Here is a 13610-nt window from a genome sequence, read left to right as displayed (position 1 = left end):
TCGTCACATGCTCTTCAGTTAATGGCGCCTGGACGACTGGTACGTCGTCGCACGACCACGCTGCGGCGGTGTTCGGAAGTCTAGCGAAATGGTGGGCGATACGTCGACTTTTGGCGGCCTCGAAACGCTAACATTCCTTGACGATGGCATCCACAGTGTCACAATCCTTGCAGATGAGAAGATTGAACGCATCATCTGCAATGCCTTTGAATATGTGCCCCACTTTCTCGGTTTCGTCTATATCATTATCTGCTTTGCGGCAAAGGGCAAGAACGTCCTGTATATACGTCAGGTACGACTCGGTCGACGTTTGTGCGCGAGTTGCCAACTCCTTCTTCGCCGCTGCCTTTCTGCCTGCAGACTTGCCGAAAAGGGCCCGCATCTTTTCCTTGCATGCGTCCCAGCTTCCAATTTCTTCTTCGTGGTTCTCGAACCATACTTTCGCTGTTCCTTTGAGGTAGAACAAGATGATCGCCAACTTAAGTGTGTCATCCCAGCGATAGTTTTTGCTTGTACGTTCGTACATCGGCAGCCATTCGTCAATATCGACATTGTCGGTGCCACAGAACGAGCCAGGATCTTTTACCTGAGGCAGGACAACGATTGTAGTTGTTGCGGTCGCTTCAGTGGGAGCCGAACCCTCTTCTGCCATTGCGGGACAGGCCAAGCGGCGGCCACTGCGGAGTTCCGTTGTATGCGGTTGTTACCCCGCACCTCCGCCAAATGTCACGGGTGAGAGTATAAAAAGAAGAAATGTATTTACAAAATATACAGACGGAGATACAAGCAGCTGCCGCGAAGATGGAGGAACAGCACAGCACGAGCGCTATATCATTCTTCGTCTTCATCGTCTTGTTGAAGCGTTCTTGTTCCTGATGGCATATAACAATATTAACGAAGGTTATATATGATATCCACATCACCACATCGTAAAGTGCATTTCGTCCGCCAGAACGACGCAGTGTCTTCATTTCTTACGAGGCTGGGCGATGGCCTCATGCTGACCGAGGATCATGCCAGATTGATTGACAGCCGCTTTCTGGACGAGGCTACGTAGGCCACATGCACCCAGGTAGTCTACGAGTACGACAAGCACCATCCACTGATGTTGGTCTACGTAGCACTATCCAGGCCGACCAGCCTCGACAGCGTATACATCACCAACGCGAAAGGCGGCTTCAGGTTCCGACATGTCGCCGGCTCTATCGACAGACAATTTGTCGACGAAATGACCGAGGCATCCACGAATTCCAGCAGCTCTACTATACCGCATACTTCACTACACATAGACCCCTCGTCACCACGATCAACGACCGGATCCTATAGCAAGTCATGACGAGCTGCTGGTGCTCATTGATCACGGTGATGATGCCCTTGTTCAAGAACTGTCAAGAACTCCTTCCACACATGCACACGGGTTCGTAAAACATGCGCGCGCTCTCGGGACACGTATAAGCACTACAATCAGCCTACCACTTCTGGTGATGGTAATACCCAGGTTGCGATTGGCAGCGTTACCCAACCGTAAGCAATTGGTTATATAACACATATGTGGCTCTTCAACATATATGTGCGCGTATGAAATTTATACGAGTCTTTGGCGTCATTTTGTAACATGTCGCTCCGTAAAAAAACTGCGCCACAGTCACCTTCCCGCCGCATGCTTCGCATAACATTGACTCCCACGGTACGTGGGATCTGCCGAATTTTCTTATTGTTTCATTTTAATTGGCGTTCGTTTTTTTTATATTTAGGGAGAAAGCGCATTTGGTGGTAAAACTGGGGCCCGCAAAGAACTTGATGTCCCTTCGCGCTATCGGTACAAAATACTCATACATGTGACATCATGGTGTTTTATAATAATAATGCTTATGAAGGAAGATTGATTGTTTCATTCACTTAGTTCTTGATACAAGATCTCAAAGAATTTCCTGATTCAAGGATGGACCGATTGAGAAGGTTTCGCCACACGATTTATTATCGCTTGACTAACACACGTAGATGGCACTGCAGGTCGAAGGTCGGCATTTTATTCAGGGCTATCCATTATTTTTCCCATTGTCAATAACCACGCCATGTCGGCGGTCATCTCTAGGTGCTCTTTGGCCTCTCCTGAGAACAACATCAGGTACTCCTTGACCGCCTACAGGCCGTCGTCCTTCAGGGCTTCCTGCAGGAGTTGCAGATATATTTTGTTCGATGCTGTCGATGCTGTGAGGTCTCGCAAAAAAATTCGACAGATTCCACACCTTGTGGGAAACAGTATCGTGGAAAGCAGACGAACCATAGGCACTTTGAGAGAGAGAGAGAGAGAGAAATGTTTTAATGAAAAGCTGGAGATGTTTGCCAGGCTATTCGCCTGACATGCTACTCCAGGTGCTCCAGGGTGATGATTATGATATATACAGTGATAACCACACACACATACATCGACTACACTGTTTACATATTTTCGGTCAGGCTTGTGGCCCGCAAGAAAGTCAACAGAAAGAATATCTCTGAAGGCGGCTTTGCACCTTCAACAGGACTCGTGTTTAGAACTGCGGCACATTCTGGGCCCATGGCAAAACAGCACCTGTGCGTTACACGCAACGAAAGCGCAGGCACTTTGAGGGTTTCTATATGCGTGTCTATAAACCTACTTTTAGCAGCCTAGATCTTGGTGTAGTCCAAATATGGTATGAAAAGGTGAGAGGGTGTGACAAATATGACTGTCTGGCCATGGCATGAATCACGTAGACATCGTGTTACGTACGTTGTCAAAACTTTTCCACCAGACAAGTGTGTTGCATACCCGTACACCACGGGCCGTGGTATGCGGGTACGTGCCGCATGGGACTGACAGTTTATATCTATCCAGAAGCAGCAAGAACAGACATTGGTAATTTAAATGCGAGAGCCTTAAGAGAAATCGACATCGGCAGTGTTGACCTGATGAGTGCAAAGGATAAAAATCAGGATTGCAGTAGGAATCTAACCCAAGCACTCGTTTATACTAAGCACTGTATTCTACCACAAAGCCACTCCAGGTGTTGAAACAGCTCTGAAAAAAGACTCCATGGAGGCGTAATATTGGTGCAAGGTCTGTTGTGGTTGCTGTGACGGCTATCTATTTTTAATAAAAACAATAAACATTACATCTGTACTTCTATGATATAAGCGTCATATCGGGTTAACGTCAATTTTGGTTCCAGCGTTAGCACCGCTTTTATAGCAGTCTTATGAACATTACACTTCCATTCCCCTCACGGCTTCCTGCAAGAGTTGCGGATATATTTTGTTCGATGCGTTCAACCTAAAAAAATGGGAAGATCCCATGCCCCATGGAAATCAGTTTCATGCGAAGCAGGGATCCAGTAGTTCTATGCTGCATTTTTGGCTTGAAGCCGAGCGTTACGAGGTGGATTGACGAGGTTTTGTAAATGGCGGAGTTCTGTACACCTGGTGGGCTTATCAGGCCTGCCGACTACACTGACGTATAAATAGTAACGCAATGTTACTATTTATACGTAAATAATAACTTAATGTTACTATTTATACGTTAATAGTAACTTAGAGCACAAACACCTACGTTATCAAAACGAAGTGCACGCTATGATGAGATGATGTGAATATCACACGTAACTTTCAGCCGCTTATTTCTCCGGGATCGAGCAACGAATGAACAATGCTTGCGGAGTGATACGAATACTGAATGTGATGTTTAATAAACTAGCACAAAAGCTGAGCCAGCACTTGAACCACAATTGATGTTATCACGAGCTGACGCCTCTATCATAGCAGTACATATGTAGTGTTTATTGCTTTGTTATAAAATCAGATCACCAGCACCACAGCACTGCGCCTGCACAGGGTTTTTCCAAGAGCAGTTTCTAGACCTGGCGTGGCGCTGCGGCATAATACCTGACAGTCACGCAGAACGCTTGCGTCCGATTCCTGCTTTTATTTTTATTTTTTGCACTCGTCGGGTCAAGGCTGCTGGTGTTGGTTTTTTCAACTTTCAACCTTTATACTTCTAGTTACAGACTATAAACGTCCTCCGGGGCTAAAAGCTGCCGTCAACAACTTGACTGGACCAAAGAGGCGTTTTATATGACAGCGCGATAACAGTAATCGTTTCGGTACAAAACTAAAGGTAAAGTTGACATTCAAATACATGCTTACGACAGCATATAACACTGAACACGAGATATTATTGTGCAAATAACAAATTTTTGTGAACGCTCTCGCATTTAAATTACCAATATCTGTACTCGCCGTCCCTCGGTGCGTTCCTGTGGCGCATACCCGTATACCACGGCGCGTAGTATATAAGTATCTGCAACACGTGTCTGGAAGAAAGTGTTTGACGACGTGCGCGGCAGAATTTTTCACGCCATTCATGCCATGACCAAAGAGTCGTATTCTTCAAACCCTGGCACCCTGCAATGTCAGTTTTGCTCTTCACTAAGTTAAGGAGGCGATCCCGAGAGCACCCATAGGTAGGTGGCTAGATAGATAGATAGATAGATAGATAGATAGATAGATAGATAGATAGATAGATAGATAGATAGATAGATAGATAGATAGATAGATAGATAGATAGATAGATAGATAGATAGATAGATAGATAGATAGATAGATAGATAGATAAAAAACGGCTGCTTGGGTCCTGTGCTGTCCTTTTTTGCGCTGGTAAATCTATGTTTAAGATAGAAACACTCAAGGAGCCTTGGGTTCGCTAAGTGCCTCGTATTTAAAGAAACCGACAAGGTAACATTCTGAAAATGATATAAAATAAGCTGGTGCAGGTAGTAAGTTAAAAAAAATCACAGCATATCCACGGGGTGAATGATGATGAGTGGGGCGAAGCTACGGAGGGAATCATCTGTAAACCGTGAAACTCTTCCGTGAAATGCGCCCAGTACATAATATAAAGAGTGTGAAACATCCTGTATATATTAAACATCAAACTTTTATTGTACTGTTGGTTTACGTGGTCCCTTCATTATCACTTGTGATCGGTGAAATGCAAGGAAGAAGTCCGCTCCCGAGCGAAAGAGCGCAAAGAGCGACCGCATTCCCCGCTCGCCCTGTGCGAATTAAAGGCAAGGCTAGAGGGAAGACAGGACGCGCGTTCCACGACGCGAGGTCGGTAGCATGCCCAACGAAAGCCAACGGAACGCGATCGTGCAAGTGCTCCGGCTTCGCATCGCCTCATGGTTCCATTTAGCGCCCCAAAACCAAATATATTGCTCAATGTGTGCCTTGCGTTTTTCTTAGAAATAATTTCTTTATCATGTACATTAAGACGAAAAGTTGAAAGCTCACTAGAGTGTATCGCCCGCAAAGTATGTCTTTTAGTGTGATTTAACTCTCGTACGGCAGGGTCCTCGCGCCGTTGCCGGTCCACCGCGCCCGTTGACGATCGGGCGAGGTGGCTACATACAACTACTACTACTACACTTTAAGAAAAACATCTGGCGTTCTTTCGTTCTGCTTTTATAAAACATCTGGCGTCTTTCGTTGGTTTATTTCATCAATCAACGGCGTTTTGAACAAAATTTTTATTGTTTAATCACGCACAGGAGAAATCTCACCAGGCACTACCTTGGAGGTAAACAATGGCTGCTAATGGGAATGAGAGACAAAAGAAGTCGGCTTTTAGCTAACACTTACACTTCTACTTCTACTAACGTTTCCTACTGGAACATGCCAATGGCTGCTAATGGGGAATGAGAGACAGAAGAATTCGGCTTTTAGTTAACGCGCACGCTGCGAATTTTTTATTGTTCAACAACGCACAGGAGAAATCTCCCACCGGCACCACCTTGGAGGTCAAAGCGTAAGACTTGTTACGGACTACTACGATGACGACGATTACGAGGGACGAACGGGTGCCGCCTTAAGGAGCTTCGCCCCTAAAATTCTGGCTGGTGTGGACAAGGGTTCTACCAATATCACAGTTCATTATGTAGCCCTACAGAGTAGCTATCGGGTTCTGTTGATTTGAAATGACTCGGTTGAAATCTCTAAGTCTGCTTTTCTTGCGCTAGGCTTATTCTTAGTCTTTTCAGAAACTTGACTCCACGCAATGGTTTAACAATGCACAATTTAAGTTTTCTTGTAGAAATGTCATGTAGGAGTAATGTAGAATTGAATCTTACTTTGTGAAAAATCCGTGCAAATTATGCGCTAAAGAAAATAGCTGGTGTAGTGTCTAGTAGTGTTCATACTTAGATGAAGCCCATATCGACCACACAACATCGTGTTGTCCACTCTGAGCCAGCATGATCGCCAGGGACCGCCGCCCCAGGGGTAACATGGCGGAAGCTCCATGTCTGCTTTCTTGAGCATACAGTGCGACGTGAAGTCCCTATGCTAGCTCGTGTCAGCGGTACACGGCCATCAAATTCACCTCCCTGTAATGATCCTCGGCGGCCATATTTAAAGGGTTTTTTTCCCCTTTAATATGTAAAGGTTGGAGAGGACTCTCTTTCAGCGATCGTTCTATCACCTCGGGAGTTATGCACACAGGCCTAAAAGGAGTTAGGCAATGGCTGTCACATGATCATAATGATAATAATCTGCATCATTGTATCCAGGCGCGTGTTATGCATCTTCAAGAAAAAGGGCCTTTCCAATTATCTCTATTTACCTTTCTAGCGCGAGCTCATTTCATTTCAGGTATACAATTTTTAGCCTTCAATTGTCCCACATAGCCATGTGCTGTCTACGGACGCGTTTGATATACCTTGGTATAAATTCCGCTGCCCCAACTGGCCAGCGTATATCAACTCAACGTATTAGGTGGCCTTGACACATATTTCTTTCTTCACTTCTACCACATTGTCGTCTACACGTGATTATTCTCTCATCCGCTATGCTTCTCCCTGTCTGCTGCGGAATGGGTCTTAAGTTTTTAACAAGTTCTTTGTTATTCTATTGCGATAGCAATTATATGGACAGTCTCGGCTGGATTTTGCCGTCGCCGTCGCCGCCGTCATGCACCGTATATGTATAAGTATGTATATGTATATAAAAGCCCCAAAGAAAAATGATACAGAAAAACCCTTCCGAAGCGCGGAATCGAACCAGGGACCTCTTGCTCCGCAGCGAGTGGCGCTATCCACTACGCCACGAAACACAGATCCTCCACGTAGATAACGGCGAGCGTTATATACACACGCTTTACCGCTGGACGGACTCAGAGACGGCAGGCGATAATAAGCGTTTCTTCATTACCAGCGAGATGGCGCTAGGAGCCCGACGGGCGCATTTAAAAGTCGTCGGCTCGCTCGCTCGCTTCTTCTTATATTTGCGCATGGGAGAACCTTGCCCTTCCGCTGTCTGCTCGCGCGGTTTTCTCGTGGTGAGGGGAAGGGGAATCTTTCAAACTTTCACTGTGATGTCGGCGCTCATGTTACGGCGCCTACGAATGTCACTCGAGCTGAGGGACGCCGCTAAACGAACAAACAGAAGATGAGCGCGAACTATCAAGTGTCACAGCTCGATACTTGAAGCACGCTAATTTCGTTCGCTGCTTTGGCGGCCTTTGCAACAGGAGCGCTGTTCAAACTGAGAGTATCCATTGGCGAGCCTCACTTCGTATAGCATTAATTTCTTGCTATCACATTCATTGCTTCGCCCTTGCGGCGAAACTGTGACTTTTATTGCGATAACAATTATATGGACAGTCTCGGCTGGAAAATGTCCGTCCCCGTCGCCGTCATGCACCGTATATGTTTAAGTATGTATATATATATAAAAGCCCCAAAGAAAAATAATTCAGAAAAATGCTTCCGAAGCGCGCAATCGAACCAGGGACCTCTTGCTCCGCAGCGAGTGGCGCTGGCCACTACGCCACGGAACGCAGGTCCCCCACATAGCTAACGGCGAACGTTATATACACACCCTTTGCCGCTGGACGGACTCAAGAGATGGGCGGCGCTCATAAGCGTTTCTTCATTACCAGCGAGATGGCGCTAGGAGCGCGACGAGCGCGTTTAAAAGTCGTCGGCGAGCTCGCTCGCTTCTTCTTATATTTGCGCAAGGAGAACCTTGGCCTTCCGCTGTCTGTTCGCTCGGTTTTCTCGTGGTGAGGGCAAGAGGGATGTTTCAAGCTCTAACCGTGATGTCCGCGCTCATGTTATGGAGCGCCGCTAAACGACGCCGCTAAACGAACAAACAGAAGATGAGCGCGAACTATCAAGTGTCACAGCTCGACACTTGAAGCACGCTAGTTTCCTTCGCTGCTTCGGCCGCCTTTGTAACAGGAGCGCTGTTCAAACTGAGAGTATCCATTGGGGAGCCTCACTTCGTATAGCATTAGTTTTTTAGTTTTCTTCTCTATTTGCCACTACCGCTGAAAGAGAAAGTACACTTCGCCGGTGAAAGCCCTTTAGCTGTTTTTGTTTATGAGATAGAAGATTCACGTTGATATAGAAAGATGGTTGAGGTGCTTGATTCGCCGGAGTAGGTTTGGTGGAATCAGTGAGGGCGAAAACTGTTGGTTTCGATATAGGCGACCGTCGTGCCTTTGTTGACGTGCTTCTACTCGTTGCTGAAATTTGTAAGTATCAACATAGCCTTCCCTCCACGCAGCTCGGCTATTCCTCTTGTGTTGCACATATCATCATTGGCCAAAGGGTGCTGGTCGCCCTCAATGACACCTCAAGCTCTGTTGATTTCCGAGTACCGACGGAAATGATGACGCTGGAATGGCGGCTCGAACTACCAGCACATTCAAGGCGTGGTCTCCAGGCGTGGTGTGCCGCGGTAGTGATTTTCCTTTCCCGTCTCGGTTCTAAGCTTGATTACTGCCCCATGGTTACTTCAAAAGTCCGTACCAAGGATAACATTTCTCGACCAACGTTGTAGGACTACGAAGGTCTCGGGATAAACATGACCGATAATGGTGTCTTTTGCTGCGCAGATTCCCGCCGGAGTTACTAGGTAACGACTAGATCTCCTGATTTCAGGGCCTTCGCATGCGCCCTTCACTTTCTCCAACTTCGTGTCGAACGATCCATTGAATACCGAGTAATCTGCTAAAGCATCCACCAGAGCGGCCACATTGTGGCCGTTGGACAAGTACGTCGATATCGCTAGTTCGTCGTATTGCGTTGCGGTTCACACGCAGCATCGGATCAAGGCTGCGTCGGTTAGTTCAGCTGCTGCTACGTGGTGCGGTCAGGTCTTGCGGCGGCAAATCTCGTCTTCAGGGCTCCGTTTCGCCGGAGGATGCTATTCTCAGCGCTATTCTCAGCCGCGAACGATGGTCGTTTTTGCGAGAAAAAGCAACTGCATCTCCATCGCTTGCCGCCTTTAGTTTTCGGATTACGGGCTAAGCGACCAGCCCGAGTTCGGCGAGTGTGTGGTCGGCGCGGGGGACGCAGGGCCTTGTGGTGGTGATAGCGACGGTCGTCGAAGCCTCCCCTCAGAGGCCACGAGATATTTGGCAATGTCTCGTGGCCGTTATACTGTCTGGTGTCTCGGCGATGTCTCGTGGCGCGCTCATGGCGAAGCTACGCAGGCCCACCTCGCGGTACCGGCAGTCGCGGTAGGTGTAGCCGGCTTCTCCGCAGTCGTAGCAGAGCAGGCGGTAATCAGGTGTGCACGGAATGCCCGTCTTTCTCGGTTTGGAGAGCTGGCGGACAGGTGGACGAGATGGCTGAATCAGAGGCTGGGTCCGAGCTAGTTGGTACAAGACGGCGCCGGTGGCGGTGTCTGGCGATGTAGCTGCAGCGATGCGGCGTCTTGATGTCTTCGCGGAGGGGTAGAGTGACGGCGGACTGCAGCAGAGGTATTCATAGTTTGCGGCTGCGGCTCCCCTGGCTGAAGAACGGACAGTAAAGGCTCTATCTTCTGGCGCACGGCGTCAGCGATAGAATTCACTTGAAGCTGCGATGAAGGTAAGAATTTACGCAGTTCCTCGTCGACGAATTGCTCCGATGGTCTCGCGCAAACCGTTGGTTCCCAGCGTTTCAGAACCGCCGTAGCTTGTCGTGGACATGCGGATGTTGTATTACCTGGTTCAGATCTCCAGACCCTTCTGGATTGTGATTGCCTCCAACGCGAATTCTGATATCGTGTTAGGCAGCGTGCACACGGGTCCGACGAAAAGTTCTTCCTTCACCCCCCGCATGAGGAAGCGAACCGTTTTTACTCGGACACAGCCCGGTCGGCATGGCGGAATAGGCGAGTCGTTTCTTTGGTGTACGTGCCTGTTTTCTTTCGGAAGCTGTATGCGTGTTTCCAGCTGTGTTTCGGGCATTTCCTTGCGGACGGCACTTATGAAGGTTTCAGGAACTTATCGCCAAATTGGTCCCATGTCGTCAGCGTGGCCTCTCACAGATTAAAGCTTGTGCTGGCGCAGTCTTAAAGCGCGAGTAGACGTGCCACAACTTTCTATTGTGCCAGCCCGGTCGTATTCTTCCGGTCACCTTTCCCGGTCTTCACATGATGATCCACACAAGTATGTCGGTTCTCTTCGTTTTTGTAGCAGCATACTCATAAGCGCCATTGGGGCTGTCATGGTTGCCGATGTGGTGGTCATTGTCGGCGACCACGTCTGGGGCTATACGACCCCGTCTGTTCTAGAGTAAACTTTACAAATATAGCGGCCTGTAATTCAGTGTAGACAAACTCGTCAGCTTCAATCAGACTTCGCCATATAAAGCTGCAGTGGTATTATGTATACTCTACTAATCAAATTTGGTCTGCGGCTTCCAGGAAAGACGGTTTGAATCTTTACTGATCCTACTGACTTTTTGGCTGGAATGTTCCAATAACAATTCTCTATAAACTATATACAGACGCAATTACTGTATTATAATTTTTCCATTCATTTGCAGCTTATGTGTGGCTTGAATACACAGCACGAAGGGAAAATTGTTCTGTGATTCATGCGGTCTTGATTGTTCGAAACGGTACTATTTATGGGAATAAAAACTGCCCTCGCAATGCTGCTTCTCGTCAGTATGGCTACAAATCTGGCAATAAAATGGTAGAGCGTGGCTATTTTGCCTAGTTTTAACGTGAATTCTGGCTCCTTTTCACATCCACCTAACGGCAACCCCGCCCCCAGATGTCACGCAGTCGCGATGGCGAATAAGGAAGCAGTCAGCATGTTAAGGACGAAACTGGTCATTGGGCGAACTATTGCCCAGGAAGTTAAACGCGAACGTACAAGCAACGGCAATAGCAGACGTCGACCTCTGGTAATGTGATCATCGGTGGAACACGTCATCTTTTATGCATTAGCTATAGAACTTTGCAGTGTTTAACGCTAGTTGCTGGGTGTAGCATTTATGCATTTGAGAGCGCGCAACGGAAGAAATACAGGAGGAAGATACACGTAAACAGAATGAGCACCCGTCCTGTTTACGTGTCTTTTACCCCTGTCTTTGTTCCTTTGCGCGTGCTCAAATGCACAAGTTCTTTTATCGTTATCCCTGATGCTTGCCTAAGCTCTCGAATGAAATTGACTAGTCACGTTCTGTGCGTAGTCTTAAGATAGCAATATAAAACAATCGCGAAGCTACCCAAACACTGCTGTGCAGCCTGTGGCAATCGTTGCTAGCAGCCTGATCACCTCAAATTAAAGGAACAAGAGCGTGTGGCACAGTTTACTCAATCCCTTCATAATAAATGATTCTGTAGCGAGCATGTTCATGTGGACAGAGGATAAATTAAGGCAGCATATAAATGAACTCAGTAAAGAACTGTTTCTTAGAGGAGATGGGGTATTTTAAGCATTTCTTGCGAAGAGTCAATTGCCGCTTTGGGATTTCGAAGAAAATACATATTGTAAAGAAATCAAATTTGACCAAATTATACGGCGAAACCGAAAGCAATGCACCTATGAGCGCAACAGAGAAAACAGCGAAAAATTTCGACACCAAACAAGATGAAGAACGAACGACAACAGCTCTGTTGTCCTCCTATATCTTGTATTCTGTATGCCCTGCTTCTTTCTTGGTTCTTTTTTCTTTCTCTGTTCTGTGTGCCCTGTTTCTTTCTCGATCGATGGTTGATATAATGAACCTCTGTCACTATCTATTTCTAGGAAAAGAACATAGCAGTCGGGCTCTTCTATTTTGCGGTTTCTGTTTCGCCGGTGAAATGGGTCATCACTCTGCTCAACTTGCCAGCGCCCGCTTTTTGGAAATATCTAAGCGGCAATTGACTCTTAGCTTAAAGGGCTCAAGTTCTCCGACTTGAGACGCCCGCCTTTCTTTACAAAATGAAGAAGTTATTGATGTGCTTAATTACTGTCATATTTGATGGCTCTAATGATCTTAAGGTGTTTGGTTCCACAGAAAAGAAATTATGGAGGCACGACTCTGTCATTTTTGAGGATTTTCGGACAATTTCTTGAAGCACCCTGCAAAATAACTTTGCTAATGTAAAGGTTTATCAAGATACAAATAGAAATTACCACAGCAGATGCACTACTTGCAGTAGTACCATGTACTGCACCTGCGTCTAAGATATTTCTTGCTTATCTTGCATTCCGGTATATGTTGTATCAGCTAGATCATCCTACAATTAGAAGGAATATTTGCCCAGCCCTGGCTCTGCTACTACTTTACAGAAAGTGCTTGGGGAAGCATACGTGAGCTGCAAGCCGCTAACGTAGCAAGTATGTGAGGAATTATTGGGCCGGATAAAGAAGTTTTTCGTATTACCTCTTCGCCGTGGGCTGCGTGGTGGAGAACGCGACGGACTTCTATCACGACGTTCTCTATCCGCAGAGAAGAAAGTAAAATATGAAAAAGATTACCACAAGCTTCAAGGTAGCTTCAACCATAGTTCTGGCTTATAGCTATAGATGTGTTCTCGTGTTCGTCGTACAAAAAACACGATATATATATATATATATATATATATATATATATATATATATATATATATATATATATAGCTCCATATATTTATGACAGACTGAATCTACGCTTGCAAGAACAATAATATGCAATTATTCTTCTGAAGTGCATTTTGGCAATGTACAATAGATAATGCCACCAAGTTTTTGGAAGCGTCGTTTGTTTTGCCTTTGCTACTATTGGTGATAATTTGGACATTCTTTTGAGTTTCGTACAGGTGATATCGTATGTTTTTCACGAAATGCATGAATTGTTCTTCAGCTTTCGCCCTTTTGGTCAAACGAGCTTCTATAAAAACGCTACCCAGATTTACCATTCACAGTGAATGCGACGTCAGAAGCACGTGTATCGTATTGCCTGCAATGTTGCCTATACCTGTTTGGGTAACTCTTGATTTGTCGCCCTCGATTCGACCAGTCTTTTGCGGCTTGTTTGTACTCATGCCAATAAATATTCAGCTATTTAAATTTTCCAAAAAACTGGTTTATATTTGCTATCTCTTATGAAATTCGCATCATAAAATATAGGTTTTTCCAGATGATAGTCTATCTTAAGAAAAAATCGTAAGTGTCCCAAGTGCCCTTGGGACACCAACGCGCGGTATCAGTTGCAGCACGCGAACATAACGCGGACACATTATGGCACATGAAATTAAAAGGGAGTGGATATTCGCCCGGCATCCGGCTGAATTACACGAGCGGAACTTGGCCGGCAGTGTCTCGTCATTGGCCGGTTGTAGTC

At 46.3% G+C, this 13610-nt stretch overlaps 1 long non-coding RNA gene across 1 annotated transcript; it reads right to left on the bottom strand.

Moving 5' to 3' along the window:
- Window positions 1-2014: 2014 nt before the first annotated feature.
- LOC119394372 (uncharacterized) lies at window positions 2015-12838 on the bottom strand. Its single transcript, XR_005184120.2, has 2 exons — window positions 12672-12838; window positions 2015-2170 (listed from the first exon to the last, which is right to left on the bottom strand). It is a non-coding gene; the product is annotated as an uncharacterized LOC119394372 (long non-coding RNA).
- Window positions 12839-13610: the final 772 nt, after the last annotated feature.

This window comes from Rhipicephalus sanguineus, chromosome 5 (genome assembly GCF_013339695.2).
Source record: "Rhipicephalus sanguineus isolate Rsan-2018 chromosome 5, BIME_Rsan_1.4, whole genome shotgun sequence".
In the NCBI taxonomy this organism is placed as follows: domain Eukaryota; kingdom Metazoa; phylum Arthropoda; class Arachnida; order Ixodida; family Ixodidae; genus Rhipicephalus; species Rhipicephalus sanguineus.
This window is presented reverse-complemented; position numbering and strand designations above follow the sequence as displayed.